General features: G+C 46.0%; 1 long non-coding RNA gene across 1 annotated transcript; it reads left to right on the plus strand.

Moving 5' to 3' along the window:
- Positions 1–1,005: 1,005 nt before the first annotated feature.
- LOC135915308 (uncharacterized) lies at positions 1,006–9,711 on the plus strand. Its single transcript, XR_010568588.2, has 2 exons — positions 1,006–2,518; positions 8,364–9,711. It is a non-coding gene; the product is annotated as an uncharacterized lncRNA (long non-coding RNA).
- Positions 9,712–21,921: the final 12,210 nt, after the last annotated feature.

The following is a 21,921-nucleotide window of genomic DNA, read 5'->3' on the forward strand; positions in this document are numbered from 1 at the left end:
ACGAAAATCTTTTGTGCATAACGCGTGCTCATAGTATTTGCATCACTCTCGGGTGGTGTTGGCATTTGTGTTTGGGTCCATCGTTTTTTAAAAGAACGCGTTTATACGAAATAATATTGGTTGAATATAGCAAACTTTCAGCAATGTTGTCCACTTTTCACTGCTGCATTTGTATTGTAATCGAGATTAATGCCTTTTCGCACAATCAGACGTTATGACAACGGCCTCTCTTTAATTTATAAAAAGAAATGTACGCAAGGCGGCGCCTTGAAGTTTCCTCCCGCGGTGTGAGAAACCAGCGAAATGAACAAGAGATGGCAGCGCCGGCGCTTGCGTCGCTCTAGTGGATTTCTCTGGCGCGCGCAACGCTATCGGTGATATTTGGCCGTTTCTCAGCCAGCCGAGTCGGGCTGAGTCACTTGCGTTTCACGAAATAGCGATAACGTGGCCTATAACGTGCGCGCATCACCACTGGTAGGTCGCGTATTTTGTCTCAAGAAAGAAAACAAGCGCGTTGGCGCCAACATGCGATGACTCATTCCATTTTCCAGGGACACGCATCCTAGCTATTGAAGCAGACGACGGCTTGTACGCAGCAGACGACGGAATCGAGAAGCGTTTTGGACGGAATAATCATACGCTTTGAGATAGCTGCTTTATTTTTACTGCGGAGGAAAATTGTTTTGCTTTACCGATAACGCTACATTCAGTGCCTTCATTTCAGTTTCTTAGGCAAAACGTCAAGTTGGCGTCACGTTACGTAAGCAAAACCGGGCCACCAGCGCCATTTTGTTTGCGTCGCGCCTACGTCACGCATCGAAGAAAATGGCGGAATGTCCAGAATAGCGCCCCTAGATTTTATTCATGACTGTAGACACGCCATACCATAGGTCACGCTTCAATCGGTGCTCCCACCAGCACCGATTATTAATGGCTGACAATGCAGAACATCTGCAGGAATTAATGGACATATGTGGTACAGAAGGAGACATATTAGGCTTGAAGTTTAGCAAAGAAAAATCAGCAGTCATGATTTTTAATGATAACAGTTGCGGCGAGCATAAGATACAGGAGGCCACGCTGGAGATAGTCGATAAATACAAGTACCTTGGGGTGTGGATAAATAATGGCATTGAGTATCTGACAGAGTACGAAAAATATCTAACGACTAAAGGTAACAGAAGTGCAGCGATTATGAAGAGTAGGGCACTGTGGAACTACAATAGGTACGAGGTAGTACGAGGGATATGGAAGGGGGTAATGGTACCAGGCCTGACTTTTGCCAATGCGGTTCTATGTATTAGAACAGAGACCCGGCAACAGTTGGAAATTAGGCAACGTGGGGTGGGTAGGCTCGCTCTGGGAGCACATGGCAAGACACCAAATCTTGGAGTGCAGGGGGATCTGGGATGGTCTTCTTTCGAGGGCAGAGAGGCTAGTAGCAAGATAGCCTTTGAGGAGCGATTGAGAAAAATGGGGGAAATTCGGTGGGCTAGGAAGGTTTTCAGTTACTTATACACGAGGAATGTTGACACGAGGTGGAGGAAGCGAACTAGAAAATTGACAAGCAAATACTTGGGCAGTAGGGGGGGAACAAGTAAGGAATCATCTGTCAAGAAAAAGGTTAAGGAGGCAGAGAGGGGTATGTGGAGTACAGAGATGCAAACCAAATCGGCATTGGAGACATACAGGACGTTTAAGCAAGAAATAGCCAAAGAAAATATTTACGATAACTCTAAGGGAAGCTCATTGTTGTTCGAAGCCAGGACAGGTGTACTGAGGACTAAAACGTACCGAGCCAGATACCAGGAGATAGATTTGGTATGCGAGGCGTGTAGAGAGGAGGAGGAAACGGCGGAACACCTGATACTTGCTTGTAAACAACTTCACCCTGCAGTTGAATCTAACGGGGAACTATTCAAAGCCTTGGGTTTTAAAGACAGTGAAAGTAGAATAGACTTTGAACAGGTAGAAATAACTAAACGGAGGCTATCTGATTGGTGGACAATATCAACGCAGAAGTAAAGGAGTAAATACATAGGTATGCATGCATATAGAACGATTAAAGGCTAGGTGGCGCGCGTCGCCGCCGCCCGATTCAAAGGGTTGAGCCACAATCATCCATCCATCCATCCACAATATGCTGAAAGGAAGGGTTCTTTTGCTTTCTCCGTGCTCCACAACCACCCTTGCTGATGTCTTATCGCCGAAGCGGCGCTACAGTAATTCTAGTGCACTGTAGTCATGCTGTAGTTTCGCGCCCACGTTCGCGACCAATTTGGATCAATGGCTGCGAACGCTTTCCCATCGCCACATGCATCACCTATTCGCGCCGTGGCGCCGTGACTTGTTTGTTGCTGCGTGCCGGTGCGTGGTGCAGTGTGCAGGCTTGGTGCCATGTGGGCCGAAACTTTTTTGTTGTAGTAGTACATACTGGACTAGCGGTTGTACTAAAACAACAGCTGATAGAAGTATGCTCTATCACCGAGTGACAAGTGACTGCGCAGCCTGTGACAACGTGAGTATAAAGAACGTAGAAGGGTTTTCAGCTGGGCTTGTTGGTGCATGTTACTTTTGCGTGAACTGCGCCATGACGGGACAAGAAAGGAAACGAACACGAGCGCTCGTGTTTGTTTCCTTGTCCCGTCCTCGTGTGGTAGTTCACCCTAAACTAGGAAGCGTACTACGTGGTACGTAATCTCGGTCGTTCAGTTGCGTTTTTGAATTAAGAGCGCATCCAATGGGGTGCAGTGTTTGTTTATATTTTCTTGAAGCTGCAGTAAATGACGAAAACTTCTAGAATTTAGTTTTGATTTCCGGTCATGGAAGCCAAATTCAAATGGATAACTTACTGGTACGGTCCGGTTACTGTTCATCTGCTCAACAACGTATCACAAGTTATCAGACGTGAAATGACAATAAAGCTTTCCCACCAATGCATAAACAAAATGGGTAATAGTAGCTTTATTCTTGATTTCGCAGCGGAAGCCTGCATGACAACTTGCGATCCTTGCTTGTGGTCTGCAATTCGTTTCTTGCAGTTTAGTTATGGCAGTTTTATCTTTTACGCCACAACTAGTGATGTTTTCCTTGCAACGGGCCGTTTTACATGTTCCTACAGCACGCAAGTCCTTAAGCAGCTTTTTCATTCTTTTTTTGTTTTTAACAGCTTCTGATCTTTTTTCTAATAACCATTTATTTCGCGTTTTTGGAGAGATAGTGTACAGGAGCCGTTAATTCTTGGAAAGTTAGCAACCAGGATCTAAGGAGGTTGAGAGGCTATTCCGGCAGTTTTTGTATTGACAGGTAGCCATATTTCATTTAAAACTGATCTTAATTGTCCATAATAGTTGGCTGTCTTTTTTCCCCACTAGTCATTACAAGCGTCTTACTTGATTACGCCGAAATAAATATTGCTGCTGTAATATATGCATCTGCTTTTGAATGTTCGTTATTCTATGCTTACTATTTGTGTTTGATTCGTATTCGAACATTTTGATATTCGCTCACCTCTAATATTATTGTAAGTAAGGAAGTTCATTGCAACTTTATTAACAGATCATTTGTTGCAATCTGAATCAAGACAAAATTGTGTCCGTGGTGGGCAAATGGTAGTTGCTATTTAAAGTGGTATGAGAGAGGCTTATGGCATTTGCAATCGCAGGGAAAGCGATTTTAGAGTTACTGTGAATGTTTCATTGAGTGCTGTTTTCATCATTCTTGAAGCATTGCTAATGAGGCTAGGCAGTGAGGTGCATGTGGAGAGAGTTCAGCAAATGCGCTCGCTAGAGAGTGGACATTACAACAGGTGCCACCATAGAGTTTCTAAATAAATACCTTGGAGGGAAATGTGGTGCTAGTGTCTACGGGGGTTCTCCTGAGCATTGCCTCAACCTACCTACATGGGAATGATGGGAAGTACAAGCTTCGGATTGACTTTGATCTTTAGACTAGCGGCGTTTGCTTGCGGCGCAGTAAACTAAGCTATACTCAAATATTATCACGTAAAATCTAATTAAATTTCTGCACTGTCTTATGTAATGCACAACATGTTACATAAACTTTGTATGACAGATTGAAGCATGGTTTTATGGTTTACAACAGGACACACCAGGGTACGCATTCTTGTGCAATTCTGTTCCTGTTTGAGTGCCAGAGAATAATTATTTATTTATTTTTACAACAGCAGTAACAACCATGCATGTACTTATATAAAGGTACTCATCAAGTATTTATGGAAATAAAAATTTTGTGTTGCGAGAAAGTGTTGCGCCCTTGCAAGGTATGCTACAAGTGTTGTCTGCTATGATGCCTGCTCGCTGAGAGTGCGAGACTTTTCTCGCAGACGACAGGCACTTGCGAAATCTGTCGCTCTTTCGAAAGGCTGCGTCGGCTGTCACGATTGCTGAACGTCTTCAAGTACATTTAAGCACATCTGCTGCACTGCTAGTTGGGATGCATGAGGCCTCCTACGAATACGCTTTATGTTGACATACCGCTTCTGAAGCGTTACGGTGTGGCTTTGCGCTTACCCATTTTGAAACACTAGACTACAGCCAGGAAGCAGCAACCTTTCCTACCACAAGTAAGTTTGTGTTCTCAAAGTCCTAAAACATGCACTTCAATGAGCACATAAACAAGCAATGCATAATGAAGCCCTGAGAAAAATTTGATTGTCAAGCCACTAGAAGTACAACTGTCTATGTCTTGTATCAGTAGTGCCTTCTTTTTCCTATTCTGAGGTTTCATAAAGCACGTAATGCTACAGTGTCAACCTGACACACCTGACAAACCAAGATCCAAATGGTCAAAAAGTGTTCTTTCAATGTTACGATGCTGTTGTTTTGTCGTCAGGGCTTCGACACCACACTGCAACACAGACATAGTCCCAGCCGTTGGACCAGCGCGCTATCGCCACTTTGAGCAATAGGACAAAATCAGAGCGCTTTGTGTTGCACTGTCCCACTGCAGGTTATGGCAATTGCGCTGGTAGCGAAACCAAAACTGCCAAAAAATACTTGTAGACTAGTTTGCCAGTCAACAGAATGCCAATCCGTAGCTTGTGCTTCCCATCATTCCCATGATGGTCGAACGATCACAGTGCCAGAATTCCCTCTAGTTATACTAATATGAAACTCTGAGTGCCACTAACCCTTTCCTTTTGACAGTGTATGAAGGACACGATACTCCACCTCGCAAGTCATCTATAGTAGTGTGGAAGCTGCATGACTGCTTAGTCAATAGAGAGGCTGAATGCCCCTCGAGGTGCTTTCAAGTGCACTGCTTTGTCTGCTGAGTGGCTGCTGAATGAGCAATATACGACATGCATTGCAAAAGTCCTAACATGTCACGTATTGCTATGACATATGTACCAAGCAAAAACAAAACTCTAATCCTGCCATTATTCAGATAATTACACCCTTAACTGTTTTACACTACTCAAGGATATTGCCTGTATATGCCTCATACCTCCAGCAGTGCTGCAAATGACTTGCAATTTTTGCATCTGACAGGGGCAATAGTTTCTGGTACTTGCAAGTTATCTCTGCAAGGGAGCCGTGCCTGTTGTCGCGGCTGAACAGCTTTGGTGCTTGGCTGTGAAGCATGAGGTCACGGGTACAGCCATTGGCTGTTGTAGCCACATTCACATGCGGAAGGAATTGAGACGGCTGTGGACCTAAGTTTTGGCATGACCCCAAGAACACTGGGCATATGCTCAAAACTAATCTACAGCCTCCTCCCTCAATACTCGACGAGCTATGCTCTGTTTCATACTTAGCAGGCAATGCTGTGGTAGCTATGCAAGCAGTGCTATCATTGAAGCCTTCCTTCATGCATTTCGCAAGGCAGTTCTTGATCTGCGACACTTTCTACAGAGTAACTGCTTCATTAGCTACAACTGCAACTTATGGACCTTAGGCTACACGAAATCAAGTGTTGTTTGTGCATATTTGTGCTTTCAGTATGTGACGTACTTTACTCTTGTTGTCAGTGCAAGTGATGTACTGTGGCTGCTAGTCACAGAAAAGTGTCGCTCTGCTGGTTCGGCGGTAAATGGGTTCAGATCTGTGATGTATATTTTGCACTAATTATGTCATATTTTACGACATTAAATGACGAGACCTAATGTTGCATTGAATTGCATGGCTCGTACCTATATGTTCCTTTCATGTGGCATTTTTTTCTTTTTTAATGCAGGCACAGAGGTATCTTTAGGCATTGTAGTATGCACTTCTATGTATGAAACAGAGTATAGATGTAAAGCTCTGCTGGCTGCTTCACATATGCAATACCTCTTGATAGGAAAAGAATACACATTATCGAGGCTTTTCACAGCCATCTCTGAAGATTTCTACGCCTCTGCAGAAAGTTGACTTTCATTTTTTTCTTCTTTTTTATTTTGGGAGGGTTTGTTGCGAGGCATATGGGAGATAAAAGAAAGTCGATAAAAGCTTGTAACTCTGCCTCATGCAGGAACTGTGGCAATGTCTCTGCAAACATGTCTGTCACCCAATGAGTGTAGCTTTCTGTACATCAGGCTTCAGTTCAGCCATTCTTAAAGGAGCTGTGAAACAGTTCTCGAACATACTGAGAAAATGTTGTTGAATTTTAGACGAGACCCCAGTGAACATGTGAAGCAAATATTCTTGCACTGCATGCAGCAGGGAATTTACACTCTAATGTCAAGAGAGAGAGAAAGAAACGTTTATTATTTGAAACAGTGTCCCGAGCGAGGCCCGGTATCACCCTAGGGTGGGAAGGCTCCTTAGTCCAGGAACCTTCTGGCTCCGACTGTCCTCTTGGCCCTGGCAACGAGTTGTTGTTGGGCTTCCAGGTCCCCGAGGTCGGCGAGCTTGGTCTCCCAAGTTTCGAATAGGTGGTCTTCGTTTGCTTCTTGTGCTCGTTTCGCATCCGTTTCCGGTTTCATTTCACTGCCTTCCTGCCATGGACATTCCAGGAGCAAGTGTGCCAGGATGTCAGGTACATTGCAGAGTGAGCAGAGGTAGCTGTGGAGCGTCTGGTAGAGGTGGTGCATTATCGTTCCATGAGTGTACGTGTTACTTTGTAGGCGTCTAAGGATCATGCTTTCTTTTCTACCGAGTTTAGGGTGCAATCAAAGGTACACTCAACACTTGGCCTGTAGTGTTGTAATATGGCCGAATAGTTGGTGGGTATGTTCTCTGCCTCTTTTGTCGCGGGTCGGAGAGCGCGTGGGGCGAGGGGAGCCCTGTTTACATGCTTGTAGGCACCGGCGTGGGCCGCTTCGTTCCCCTCTAGTCCCTCATATCGGGGTACCCATGTTAAACAGGTGTAAGGGAGCAGAGTGCTTCATCTTATTATCATCTTGAGTGCATTGGCCGACATGTGGCCCCTCGAGAAGTTTCTACAGGTGGCCTGAGAGTCGGTGAATATAGATAATGTCAAAAGATGGTCAAAATATATCTTGCTTTCGCTTTCACAATGTTGTCTGCAACTACCTCGTGAGCAGGCAAGTGGACCCAGCAGGTATTGGTGGATTTTGTGGTCGGAGGAACATCCTCCATAATGATATTTTTGGTAATCTTGAGTTAAATAAGTGAAAGATATATATGCCCACAATCTAGAAAAGACCAATAAAGTATTTTATATTTGTATTTGCTGTCTACACACAACAGTTGCACATAGCTGTGTCTGCCGTGTGTTGCCTCAGAGATCGCACCGTCGTGCTCCGTAATGTAGATACTGTGGCTACCACGGGTTGCCGTGATGAGCCCTCTGGCCAGTGAGACGCTCTGACAACTGCATGCTCTGATTTGTGTCTGTGGAGGACGTATGTCTAGGGGTGCAGCCATGCAAAGCAGCATGAGCCCATCTCTGGTTGAGGGAATGCTACGCACGCCTAAACCAGAGGTAGTGTCATGAAGAAAAAAAAAATGCCCAACTTTAGAACAGAAGTGGCCTTGCCCACTTGCCATCATACCTATGTAGCTTCCGGTGCACAAGTGAAGATGAAAGGAGACAGAAAGCTGCAAATTGGTGCAAAAACTATCTCTAACTTCACTTATACTTGAAGGATTAGGAAAACGTTTGTGGCAAGAGATTTGTGAGGTGATGTATTGTAATTGTGAGGTCATTCTGTGATTAGTTTAAAAAAAAGTGTTTCGGTGTCCTTTATGGTCTTAGCTTGATTTCTAGCATTCCAAGGCACAGCCATAGCAGTTGTTGAGCATCTGATGTTGCACAGAAGGTGAGCACTTGGTGCACGTTCCTTAGTCAACTTTTGTCTATCCTGTAGCCCAGGTAGCTGGTTAGCACTCCTGTTACGTCTGCTGTACGTATATGTATCACATAAAAATGCGTGTGTGTGTGTGTGTGTGATGCAGCCCTCCAACTGCTCTTAGCATGGTGATTTCTGGTGGCCTCGGGGGACATTGATGCCACTCTTTGTTCCACCGCACATCCAGGTTCCTGGTTGCTTCACTATTCATCGAGGAGCGAGCACCCAACTGTCATGTGCTCGCAAGGTGAGGACGTCTGGGCCAGCACCCCCTTTATATTTTCTAGGCCTGCATGTCACTTCACAGGTTCCTATAGTATACTCTCAAATTTCTCCTCCGATGTACAGCCTTGACTATAAAGGAAGTGGAAAAGCAAAGCCTCTCAACTGGAGTTGTCATTAATCTTTGTTTAGCTTTAGAGAACCATAACACAAACGAAAATATTGCGTTATACGGGAGCAACATCACGCATTGCAGCCAAAGCAGGTGTGCACACCTATCAATGGTTATTACTGGACGGCCTGCACTGTACCTTTAGTTATGCTTTCGCCACGCGCTATGCTGTTAACGTTTCATTTGATGCTAGTAGCATGTCCCCAGCCCATACATAGCGCAGGTAATTAATTACAGCTATATTGGGCTCATGTGAGTAAAGCAACTAGTGGCGTCAGCTATGACAATATTTATTGATGCAAGTAATAAGCAATGAACACCTGCAGATGGGAAGTTCATTCTGTAAAAAGTATTGATTATGCTCGCCTCGTTGCACGTGATTGTGAGGCAAAGAGGTCGTTTGCAGGTTGTGGGCAGTTGTCCTTAAATCCAGTAAAAAGTCTCAAGAGCCAAGGAGCCAGAGAGGGCATGTTTCCTCTGACAACCCTGTTTTATATCTTTTTGACTCTGCGAGGGGGCAGTCCTCCTCAAGGAGAGTGGAAGCCTTTCCTTTTCTCGCAAGTCTAGGGAAATCTGGGGTGAGATTGCACAAGCAGCTCACTTTCTCATTCGTTCGGTTTTGTTGGTGCCCGCACGTTTTGTCAGTCACGGCTGCCATCGCGCTGGGGTGGGGCCACAAGGTGCGCATGCGTCGCGCTCCTGTCAATCATTCGAAAACCGAGTGGAGTTGTCTGCTTGCGTGGAATGGTTGATGAGTTTATTCGCTTCGAAGAATGAATAACCGTTGCCATAGTAGTGCTAGTAGCAGACAGGTGTGCCTATTGTCTGCTCGTAATGTTGTCGCTCCCCAAACATGGTTGGCTGTGGTGGGGGTTTCATTTGTCGAGAATAAAACGCGACCTGCTGTCGCAGAACATTAGCGATGTTAATTATTGAAAGCAATTGTAATCAGTAAAAGTAAATGTTATGCCTGCTCGGTGATAAATATATGTGGTGTTCTTTTTTTTAAATTGTTGAGTGATATGAGTGCATTTGTTGAGAATACTCGTTGTTTCACGTTGTGCTCACGGAACCATGTTCAGTGCTTGGCATTCACAAGCCACGATGGCCGCTCCTATTGCCGCGCTTTCGGAGTCTCTCAGGCAGCCTCGATGACGCATGTTTCGGGATGCATTTGATGAGTTTACAGAGGAAGAGTTCCGCGAGCACTCAGGCTCTTAAAGAACACTTTGTGGTGGCTCTGCGAACAGTTGAAGGACGTCATCGGTGGCCTTCGGACTGGTGGCATCACGACGCAAGACAAGGTGCTTTGTGCTCTCCGTTTCTTTGCAACGGAGAGCTTCCAAAGATCCATCGGCAGCGAAGAATTCATAACTATAGGGCAGGCTCAATTTACCCTGCTGCATTGGGAGAAACGTTTTCGACATTATTTTTTATGCAGATGCGGAGTACTATCACAATCACCATGTGCAATCAAGTGTGTGTGGTGCAATTACAGCATATGTGACAAATTTGTTTAGTTGATACTTGAAAGTGTGAGGCCAAGGTTTTAGAGTAAGTTATAAGCAGCAGCATATTAGAGTGTGGGATTTAATTACAGGCAACTTGCCATATTTGCGCAACTGCTAAAAAAACAGGCTCAGTGGAAACTGTAATGTCCTAAGCTGTTACTGGGTCACTGATGGCATGTTCCCTTGTTCTCTAGTCCATTCAATCATTGCCTGTTTGCAGAACTGCTACTGGCAGTGATGACGGTGTATGAAGGTGTTAGATTGTATGAGTGATGGCGAGTGTCCTTACCTAATTATCCATGTAAGTAATGTACAGCTACGTTCTCATCTGCATCCTTTACTCATCTACTTTCTTTTTTTTTCAGTTCAGCTGTTCAAACTTTTGTTAGCCATGTGTGTGTGTTTGTGTCCCTCTGCACAGCCCATAACATTTCTAAGATATCATTACAGCTGTGTACTGTAAGTTTATTATGCACCACCATATAAGGAGACAAAGACCTATGCACTTTGTTTCTTCATTTCGTGCCACGCTCCGAGCACAATCGTTGACCAGACATTGTACGAGGACCCCCTGGTGTGAGACCCAACGGGGTCCGTGAGGCCGACATTGTCCTCGGCGTGGCCAGCCTGGAAAAAACTCACAATTAATAATGAACTGAGCACTATGTTACATCCGGAGCATTAAAGGTTGCCATTATCCCTCAAGAGAAAAGTGTATAACAGCTGTGTCTTACCAGTACTAACGTACGGGGCAGAAACCTGGAGGCTTACGAAAAGTGTTCTACTCAAATTGAGGACGACGCAACGAAAGAGAGAGAGAACAACTTTATTGAAAATGCCTGCAGAATCGGTTAGGCACCGTCCACGCAGGGAGGGCAAGCTTTTACCACAACGCGGCCACTACGTCAGTCTCATGCGTTGTGCTCCTCGAGGTCTTGGTCCCTCGCTACTTCCGCGGGTCCGAGAGGGCCGCTGCCCTCTTCCTGGGGGTGCTGCCCCCCTTCTCCTCAGTTTCGCGTGGTCGCTGCCTCTGTAGAGCTGCCGAGACCTGCTGGACGGCCTTGAATTGTGTCTCTTGATTCAGCGCCTCGTTGCAGCCTCTAGCTGCAGCGGGATCGTCGTCTTCTCGCTGGCTTCTCGCGGATTTATGCTACAGTCCCAAAGGATGTGAGCCGCGGTGGCTCTCTCCTTCGCGCACAGTCTACACACGTCACTCGCGTACGCACTCGGACACAGTGCTTAGCTAGCACCGGGGTGAGCAGGGACCCGTCTGTAACTGTCTGTATAACACTACCTCCTTCCTGGTAAGCCCCGGGTGACGTGGCGGCATAGTCTGTCTGTTCAGTCTGTACCACTTCACTATTTCGTTGAAGGTGGTCATCTTGTCCTTGGTACTGCACCTCGACCAACACAAGTGGGCCGTGCTCGCAGCTGCGCGGTTGGTTAGTCCTCGCGCAGCCGAGTTGGCCGGCTCGTTGTGGCTCACGTTCCCACGTTCCGACACGTCACTACCCATGTGGGCTGGTAACCAGTTGATCACCACATCACTTTTGCGTCCGCTGTCTTCAGCCTTGCGCAGTATGCGCGCGGCCTCACTACATACCCTACCCTTGGCATAGTTCTTCACTGCTGTTCTAGAGTCACACAACACTGTAGTGAATCCGGGGTTGGAGACGGCCAAGGCGATGGCCACCTGCTCCGCCCGGCGCGCTTCTCGAGTCCGGACATTCGCTGCGGTCTTCGTTGCACTCGTCGATGCCCCGACAACCACCGCTGCGTGCCGTATTTACACGATTGTAAGTCGACTCGAATGTAAGTCGACCCCCCCATATCGCGTGACCGAAAAAAAAAAAATAAGCGTGCATACCCGAGGGCGCATTCGATAACGAAAATTTATTAGTAGCTGACATGGTCACTGGACTACTCGTCTTCACTTGTGCTGCCATCGTCATCGTTGCTGCGGTCCCACAGCGCGTCGCGGTCCAGCGAAATTTCAAATTTGGCAAACATTTTGCAGAACAGCAGCCCACGCCAAATGCACCTAACCACACGCAGCCGTCAGGGAGGCTCTTTTGACAGGTCCGGTTGGCGTAATTTCGCAGTCTTCTGCCGCCAGCCACTCGTTGTACTCACGGCGGAGCAGAACCTTAAAATTAAGGCGAAGGTCCGGGCTTGTTTCATGACCACGTCGCACTTCACTGGCAGGGACCGATCACGCATTTCAGCGACGTACGCCGCAAGCTTAGCATACAGCTCCGGAAAGCGTCCAGACTTCGGCACGTGGGAAATTTCTCACTTGCCGTCACAGGTGAAAATTTCGCTTCGCTGCAGTCGCCACTCTCGCACCACCCGTTTAGAAACATCGAAATTGCGGCCCGCTGCGCAGTGATTTGTTTCTTCGGCGTAAAGGATGGCAGCCCTCTTGAACGCTGCTGTGAACGAGTCCCGAACGATTAGTGGACCTGGAGCACTCATGACTACTGGGGAAGCATAGAAGTAGCACGTAGCCGGCAGTCAAGTGAAACGCGTCTAGCCTTTTAACAGAAAAGAGAAACCCGCAAGCGCTGTCTGCTCTTCCATGAACCACCGATGCTCCCCGCAAGCGCCGCCGTTCTGAGGGTGCCGCCGCAAATGGGAACAGCGGCGCTTCCATCAACTATCGACACCCCCCACCCATGATTGTCGCATGCACTGTAAAACTCGCAAAAATGTTGAAAAACCCTTCCGAAAAGCGAACAAACACGCGGGATAGCGAAAACATAGAGAAAGGCCATAGGGCCATAGAGAAAACATAAAATTGTAACTACATTGTAGCTCCCGTTGGTATCGTTTTTATTGGCGGCGCCATGTTCTGGTTTCGATTGTAAGTCGACCCCCCAACTTCAGACTTTCAAATTTAAAAAAGGGGTCGACTTACAATCGTGTAAATACGGTATGCGCCGCTGCTCCCTCGATACTCTGCCGCGTCCACGTAGGTGGCGCTTTCTTCTCTGGCGTGGAGGTCCACGAGAGCCCTGGCTCTCGCCAGCCTCCACTCCTTGTTGTGCTCGGGGTTCACGTTCCTTGGGATCGGGCAGACCCTAAGCTTTCTGTTGATGCTATTCGGTATAGGTACGTCTTTATGCTGCCTGCCTTCCCACGGCTCGAGGCCAAGGTCCCGCAGTATCTGTCTTCCGGTTTTCGTTTCAGAGAGACGCTCGAGTTGTGCCATTCTCTGTGCTTTGGCTATTTCGTCCAGCGTGTTGTGGACTCCCAGCGCCATGGATTTTTCGGTGCTCGTGCTCCCGAGGAGACCGAGTGCTGCCTTATACGCCTTGCATATGGTGGCGTCTATCTTGTTACGTTCGCTTGGCCTCCAGTTGTGGATGGCAGCCACGTACATTATGTGGCTAACTGCGAAGGATTGAACAAGCCTAGTCAGGCTCTCCTCCTTTATCCCCGCTCTTCTGTTGGACACCCGCTTGATGAGTCTCATTGCCGCGACCGCTTTGCCCGTGAGCTTGTTGACTGTTTCACCGTTGACTCGGTTTCGCTGGGTGAGCAGCCCGAGCACTCAAATCTTCTCGACCTCCAGTATTACTTGTCCTCCCGCCGTCTTGACCGTGATCTTGGGTTGCTCGTACTTCACTTCCATATTCTTTCTTTTCCTGCCTGCTCCTTTCGGTGGAATCACCAGCAGTTCTGACTTGGTCAGAGAGCAAACGAGTCCAGACCTGTCCAGCTGCTCCTCGATGGCGTTAACCGCTTCCTGCAGCGTTGTCTCGATGTGTCCGTCGCTTCCTCCCGGTACACATAGTGTAACACAACGCAACGAGCTATGGAAAGAAGAATGATGGGTGTAACGTTAAGGGAAAAGAAAAGAGCAGATTGGGTGAGGGAACAAACCTGAGTTAATGACATCTTAGTTGAAATCAAGAAAAAAAAAGGCCATGGGCAGGACATGTAATGAGGAGGGAAGATAACCGATGGTCATTAAGGGTTACAGACTGGATTCCAAGGGAAGGGAAGCATAGCAGGGGGCGGCAGAAAGTTAGGTGGGCGGATGAGATTAAGAAGTTTGCAGGAACAACATGGCCACAGTTAGTACATGACTGGGGTAGTTGGAGAAGTATGGGAGAGGCCTTTGCCCTGCAGTGGGCGTGACCAGGCTGATGATGATGAATAAATCTTTTATAGCGTTAATCATATTAGTAAGCCTGACTTTCGAATGTACCTGATCGGCAATGTTTCCCTCAAAATATAGCAGCTCTTCGTTTATAACTAAAGTGGTTGCTTGGGATAGTTCGGATTGTCCGCGCCTGTGTTTCCTCCTTCGTTGCCATTGCACTGTACACTCTCGAAGATGTTCGTTTATGCAACAGTTATTTCTGCAACAGCACAGCCGCTTGTTGACAAGTGCGTTTGTATTTTCTGATACATTGTGTTTTTCACTCAAGAAAAAAGAAGACTTTGAGAGCACCGGGGAAGTTATAACTGCTTTATTGTCCGTGTAGGAAAAAGAATACTGTGTTGTAATCACGGGCGCAGTACTTTCCTGGTGAAAGGCTCTTGCGCCAGGCATACAAATCACTCAACCGACAGGTTAATATCTCCTGCCCAGTTTGCAAGGACCGGTCGCAAGAGCTTTCTCAGGAAAACTTTGCACACTTCCTTGGCATGGCCTTCCGCTCCACAAGTCAGCTCACGGCATTGCAACAGGTGCGGAAGTGTTGACGATAGGAGGCCGCAAATTTTGCCACTTCTTCTCACTTCTGGTATCTTCATTACCCTGTTAATAAAGACGCATATGAGCTTGCAAATGCCAATAATGTCCATCTTCGGGTATTTGAGGTTGCCGTTGCTAATGTTCTCGATTAGCCCGTACAGCGCGTCGTCTGTCTTCTGAAGCTGCAGCTGAGCTTTGCAAGCCTTGCACTGCACCTGTGTCAGAGGCAATTACAAAACAGGGGAATGAGTAACAGGCATTTCATACTATAAGTACGTCATACTGGTTATTTAGTGCACTCGAAAGACAAGGTTCAAACACCAAGGCAGTGACAAATTTAGTTGGAAGAAAGCGCTGAGTCTTTGTCACCTCCTTGTTTGTTTAACCATATTGTTGAAGTGCGCTAAGTAACCAGTATGACTGAATTCCAACTAGCCCAAGTCACCACCCTCTGTATGTATTCTAAAGAGAATCTTGATTTTTTTTTAGCAAGAACTGCGCCCATCACAAATGAAGTGCCGGAAGGTGGCTTGTTATGATATCCACATCTATTATGTTATTATTGAAAAGAAGGTGCCCTTACCTTCTCTTCACAAGCATGCACGAGGTACCCAGCCAGATAAGCAATTTGAGCTACTAGTTCTATGTCAGCCCGCTTCTCAGACCAGCTACCCAGGAATTCAAGTTCGCTGGACAGCTCTCTCGCAGCAAGCACAAGACCAGATGGCATGGGAACAGGGCTGTCATCCTTTACATCCATCCTAATGGATGTTTTGACCTCTGAACTGACAGGGGCGTTCCCATTCTTTGCAGCTTGCAGTATTCCAACCTAAGAGAGTAATAATCACGAAAGAAATTGTAAAGTTGTAGCACAATACAAGAATCGACGGTGCCTTCAGAAGCTTCTCTGCTGTGAACACCGCTGCCTGGGCAGTCTACTCTGTCATTTCCACCATTGTACTGTCTGAAGCAACTGAACAGTGATTCAACGGGGTCGCTGTTTAGACCTCGGGTCAGAACCTAACGGAAGATGTGGAACAAATAAAAGCAATGAGAATTGTAAATTGTATTACCCAGCAAAATTATAGAAAGGTAGATTAGCATTGAAAATGGTATTTACTTCCCCTGGTCAAGAAGATACTCAATTAGAGCCACCGTCGATCGTGTGATGAGAACTGTTGCCTCGTATGTTTCTTTTGTCATTCTGTTTCTTGATTTGCAGCCAGAACGCTGAAGTTCCTCCAAGTAGGCAGTAAAGTCTACTTCTAGCCACGACAGTCGCTCATCATCTGTGGTGAAGAAAGGCGCCTCATTCGATCCTTGGGATTTAACGTATTGGCCGTGTGGCCTGACACTGCCGATATCATGCAGGGCGTACCACTTCACCACCATATTCATAAATGCAATGGTGGCAGAACATCCTTGAAATTCCTCTGCATCTGAATGGCATTCAGGATTTTCTTGAAGGTACTTGAGCGTCCCAATCACAACTGGTGAGAAAACTTGCATTGCCCTCCTCACTTTCATTTTCTCAAGATTGTTGGGCTCTACATGAGACTGCGTAAGAAATCTTACCGGCTTCACAAGTAGATGAGTTTGAATCTCCAGCAGTTTCTTGAAATACATACCTCCTCGTATTGCTTCGTTGCCATCCATCAACTTTCTTTCCAGAAAGTTAGTCTGAATGTTCTTTATCAGGTGATTTGGATCAAATGACAGATACAGAGGAGCACCTTCTCGCAAAGGGTGCGGCAGTGCATGATCAAGTGTGCCATTTTCATTCAGGCGTTTGAAAAGTGTGACGTTTGTCTGATGATTATCAGTTACAATTCTCATAACATGAAATCCGATGTCCTCAACTACTTTCAGCACTTCCATTGTCATAGAGAACAGCTGGTCGCCTTTCAGACACCTCGGGGAAAAGTATCCTACGGGAATGATGTATGGTGTCAACAAGCCTCTTATTAAATAACATAGTAACTGGTTTGCGACTTGAGGGACCGCTGTCGAGTGCTCCGCTGCTCCAGGGTTAAGGAGACCGAAAAGCTTGTCGACCTGTCGATCGTATATAACCCTCTGCTGTATGGCCATCTCGTCAATGATGAAGGAGCAGTAAGCTTCTTGCTCTACGCTGAGCCCCTTAAATTCGATACACAGCCGCTCCTTTATCAACGAAGTGATGCCAATTTCACCAGTTGAATGGCCAACATATTTTTGCAGTGTTGAGCAGCACGGAAGCTTGAAAAGATTTCTGGATCTTACATGCTCATATCCTTTGCTTGAGCGAGCCTTCCAAATTACACACTCCCTTAGAATGATGTCACTATAGTTAGGCTTCTGCATGGAGAAACTGAGGACCTGGCTCCTAATGAACTTGGCAGTCTTGTCACTTTGTGCAGCTTCATAGAGTACCTTCATAAAATAGGCAATGTCCTTGTTGTTTTCAAAAACTTGTGCGCGCTCCTCAGCTCCATCGACCTTCTCTTTCAGTGTCTGCAGCGCTCCTTTAAGACGCGCGACCTTCGCTTGAAGGCGGCACGTTTTTTTAGATTCTTCTGTCATTTTTTCAAACTTGAGAGAAGTTTGTCATGATGCATGCCAAATGATGCAATTTTAGCACAGGTTTCAACCACTGCTTCGGTGTTATTAGTCATTACGGTTTCATTGCTGTGACGGCTGTGAGCCGTTTTGACTAGCAACAGGCTTGTCATGTGAATCAACGGTGCCCGTGCATTTTGCCCGTGACTGCGGATCATCCTCTCTTCTTTCCAAGCGCGGCCGCTTCTTCCTTGGAGCTGACGTGGTCCTCGTGCTCCTGTAGCTGGGATAACAGGGGAACACTGTCGGCACCGCAGTTGGCAAAAGCACCCTCAACTTGGCGGTCGCCTTGTAGTCACCCTCTGTAAAATGTAGAGCACACGCCAATGACCTGTCATTTGGCTGCCATATTGTTTCTTTCCCACCAGGTCCCTCCCGGGAAATGTTTCGCAGCCATGATGCCCTGCGTTCTGGGTCGCTAGGGAATTCGTGGTAGTGGATTTAGGGGTTCTTCAAAGCATTCGTCAAGGCACGCAATAGTAGCGCGGCATTGTGCCACAAGCACAAAAGATCACACAGGCGTAAACTTTATCGAGTGACACTCACCGATAACGATGCGCACGAATAAAAAAAAAAAAGAAAACCACTGAGCTGCATGCATTTTTTAATGCTCGCTCCTTCCCGCCAGTGCCTCGCGCAGACTGGATGAATGTGGGCTACTGGGCCCTCCCTGACTACTAGCGTCCTCCTCACGAAACGCTGCGACAACTGTAAACTCCACTTCCACGCTCTCACCCATAGACGGTGGTGCGACGCGGCAGGCCACACCTGTGCGTTTTCATCGAGCAGCTGTGCTACTGGTTTAGGTAAATTGTGTTTTGTACCTGCACGGTGACCGTTGAGTCTGGTATGAATTTGTTGCCCAGTCTAGCTTATGTATTGTTTGCTCCAAGCGGCACATTCTAGACAGTAGACTACGTTGCTTGATGTGCAGGTGAACCTGGAAGTTACCTTGTGTGAGTAATTGGACGCCATACTTTTTACTGTAGTAGTAGATTGAGTATGTTAGCATGTAGAGCACCTGGGACGGCTGCAAGGACGAGTTGCTAACTTCGTCTTTGTCCTTAGTTCACCTCGCTAGAGGAAATATACAGAATCATACCTCATACACAAATTTAAATGCCTACACCCGGCGGTAATTAATTTGGCACGTGGCAACTTCGAATCTTTAAAAGCTGTAACTTAAATCTGAAATTCTTCTATCATCTATCTCGTTTTTACTAATCAAATCTTGATTGTGAAAGGTTTCTCTTATGTTGTTTTTTTATGCAGATTCTTGTTCAGTGTCTGTTATCTTGTTTGATCTTATTTTATATGTCTTTTGTTATTTCAATTGCCTACTCCTGCCTAAGGCCTGGTAACAAGGCTGGCAGTGCTGGTAAAATAAAATAAATAAAATCAACAAAGGCACAAAACACATTGGGCCACCAGCCAAGCTTAATTCTTAACCTCACCTATTCCTCCATTTCCAATTTTCCCCTGCCTATCACTCAATTTAATATACCTTTTCATGTTTTTACGTTTATATCAATTGTATGACCGCTTTTCCCATGCACACCTGCCCCCGCCTGCTTTTACTCAGTTGACCCTCCTATTTGTTATTCCGGCTTTGGTCCCCTCCCCCCCCACTTTTTTTTCTCTGTTTTTTTATTATATTTTCTTGAAACACCCTCACCAACACGTTCCAAAGTCCTAGACGCCAAGATATCTTTTTCGCCGCCTCAGCCACATAGACTGTCGCCACTTCTGTATACCGCCGTAATGACACGTTGAGCTACTGGGGCTAACGCCCCTTGAAAGAGCATACCACTTCCTTCCAGCTACCCCATACATTGCACCCCAGACTCCTTGCCACCATCTTAACTTCTTCAAAATTACCCGACGCATTGCTGCTACATTACTCAAGTCGTTCTTTCAACTGATGTTTTTTTTTTTGTCTTTTTTGTTACTCACGCACTGACTGCCTGACCGGCTCTTCTAATGCCACAACAACATGCCACCAATGACACCCCTGAATCTTCCTAACCTCTCGCTTCCCCAACACCCTCCCATGCCTTTCTTTTTCTTTTTTTGCTCTTTCTTTCCCTCTAGGCGTCGCTTTTTTTCTCTCTTTTCTCCCCGCCTTCAGACTCTCTCACTCTTGTCCCATCATCTTAGAAACCACGCTTACAGATGTCAAGCGACAACATTCTTTCTCTTTGAAGGCTCTCCCTTTGTAACCAGCCACCACCGATAACAACTGCACGTGACGTCACTCTACTAACCCTTTAAGACTAACATGCCGAGGATGACGAGGCCACCTTTGACGAAGATAGGTCCACCTATCGAAACGTTGGCCAGCTTTTCTGAGGCACTTATCCTGTTCACAACGTTTATACCACAGTGCCCTTTCTTTATAGGTATTTTCCTACTTTTCTTGTGTAGAATTAAAGTGGCTGTGGATTCTCTGTAGATATTTTCCATGGTATTTATGTAAGCCATCTGTACTCCTTGATTATGCAATGCCTCTATGACTGCTGGTATCTCTACTGAATCAAATGCTTTTTCATAATCTATGAAAGCCATATAGAGGGGCTTATTGTACTCTGCGGATTTCTCGATAACCTGATTAATGACATGGATGTGATCCATTGTAGAGAATCCCTTCCTGAAGCCCGCCTGTTCCCTTGGTTGACTCAAGTCCAGTGTTGCCCTTATCCTATTAAAGATTATTTTGGTAAATATTTTATATAATGCTGTGGGAGTAAGCTAAAAGGCCTATAATTTTTCAGTTCTTTATTGTCCCCCTTTTTGTGGATTAGTATAATGTTTGCATTCTTCCTGTATTCCGGGACCCTCGCAGTAGATAGACATATCGTATAGAGAGCCGCCAGTTTTTCAAGCATTATGTCTCCTCCATCTTTGATCGAGTCGACTGTTATTTCATCTTCTCAAGCAGCTTTTCCCCGTTTCATGTCTGCAAGGCCCTTCTGACCTCATCTCTAGTTATAGTGTAATGGGCACCAAAGGGAATGCAGAGGGGGAGGAGATGGACAACCTAGGTTATTCATTATGACTCCAGATGAAGATACCTGTGCAACATATACCACATGCACCTGTGCATTTCTTCCTCAAAAGCGAGCTTCCTTTCATCGTACTCCAGCCTACGTTGTGCAAGGGCCAGTTCATCTTTTCGGGTAGAAAATTAATGTTCCTCCCGTCTGGCCAGGAGCTCCAAGCCAAGCTCTTGTAATGCTCTGATTCCTGTGGAGGTGACAAGAGAAAACTGTTGCTGAGGTTTCAAGCAGCATGAAGATGGGCAAAACTATATGGATGCCCCATATTAGCCCTTTAACTCCTAATCCCAAGCTGTATTCATCATGGGAGGTTGTATCAATATCACTAATGATAAGTCAAACTCATTCAGCTCGATGTGCTGCTCCTGCTGCCAAAGACGAGTTACAATTGGCATTGAAGGAAAGCTGCCCTTAAACGCAGTTTCTTCTTTTGTTAATTATAACCAGAAATGAATCAAGTAACACATTTTCAGAGTGAGCATATTTAGCAACCTTTTCATTTCTTTAGCGATGCATTTACCTATGTAGCGACTGGCCACTTCTTTAGCACCGCTGACTTGCCCAGATAACAGCATTCTGTCATGCAGACATGAACAAAACAATGTACATGCAAAAATAAGCTTTGGAATACATTTTTCAAGTTCGCTTGCGGCTACTCTCTTGAAACGCCAAGCCAGCGGGAACCTCACTGATGACTCCCGCTCTCCTGTGCCATACGTCGCAGAAAGCAGTTCATGTTGGCCCGTCTTCTATCTCATGTGGAGGTCTGTTCATATACCTCTCATATTCTTCCACCGTGGGCAGAACAATCATCCACTGAGAAACAAGTTTCTTCAAAGATGTGAGAAAGCCGACAATACAGCCCAGTACGTAGTTAGAAGTCTTTCACAGGTACCTGAACATTTCAAATAAGTGTTTTTTCATTGCACAAAGTATCCCTCAAGGCTCTATAGGATTTTCTCGTAGGCAGTGGCTTGACAACCTTCTCTTAAACAGTACTTTACATTCTAAATTCCCCTATGATCGCATGGCCTGTTTATGATTGTGTTCTCATACTTTTATAACCTTGTAAACTTTGCCATTGTTTTGCTATTTTATTACCTTTTTTCTTAGCTAATATTCTGGGATAGCCGGCCCTTTCTGTGGGGAAACGTCCCATGTTTCATAGCTATGAAGAGGCAATGCACTACATTGACAGTAAAATAATGCAGTAGGACCATCCTCTGACTGAAGATATCTTATATAGAATGACGCATAAAAAATCATGCCATATGTGAAAAAAAGATGCTTGTAGCACTATTGATACTGATGAGTAATAACACAGTAAATTAGTGTCCTCACCTTGTGCAGTTCCTGTAACGCACTGTCGCTTGCGTTGAGGTTGCTGCACTTGTTGCTCC

The sequence above is a fragment of the Dermacentor albipictus genome, chromosome 1, assembly GCF_038994185.2.
Source record: "Dermacentor albipictus isolate Rhodes 1998 colony chromosome 1, USDA_Dalb.pri_finalv2, whole genome shotgun sequence".
In the NCBI taxonomy this organism is placed as follows: Eukaryota; Metazoa; Arthropoda; class Arachnida; order Ixodida; family Ixodidae; genus Dermacentor; species Dermacentor albipictus.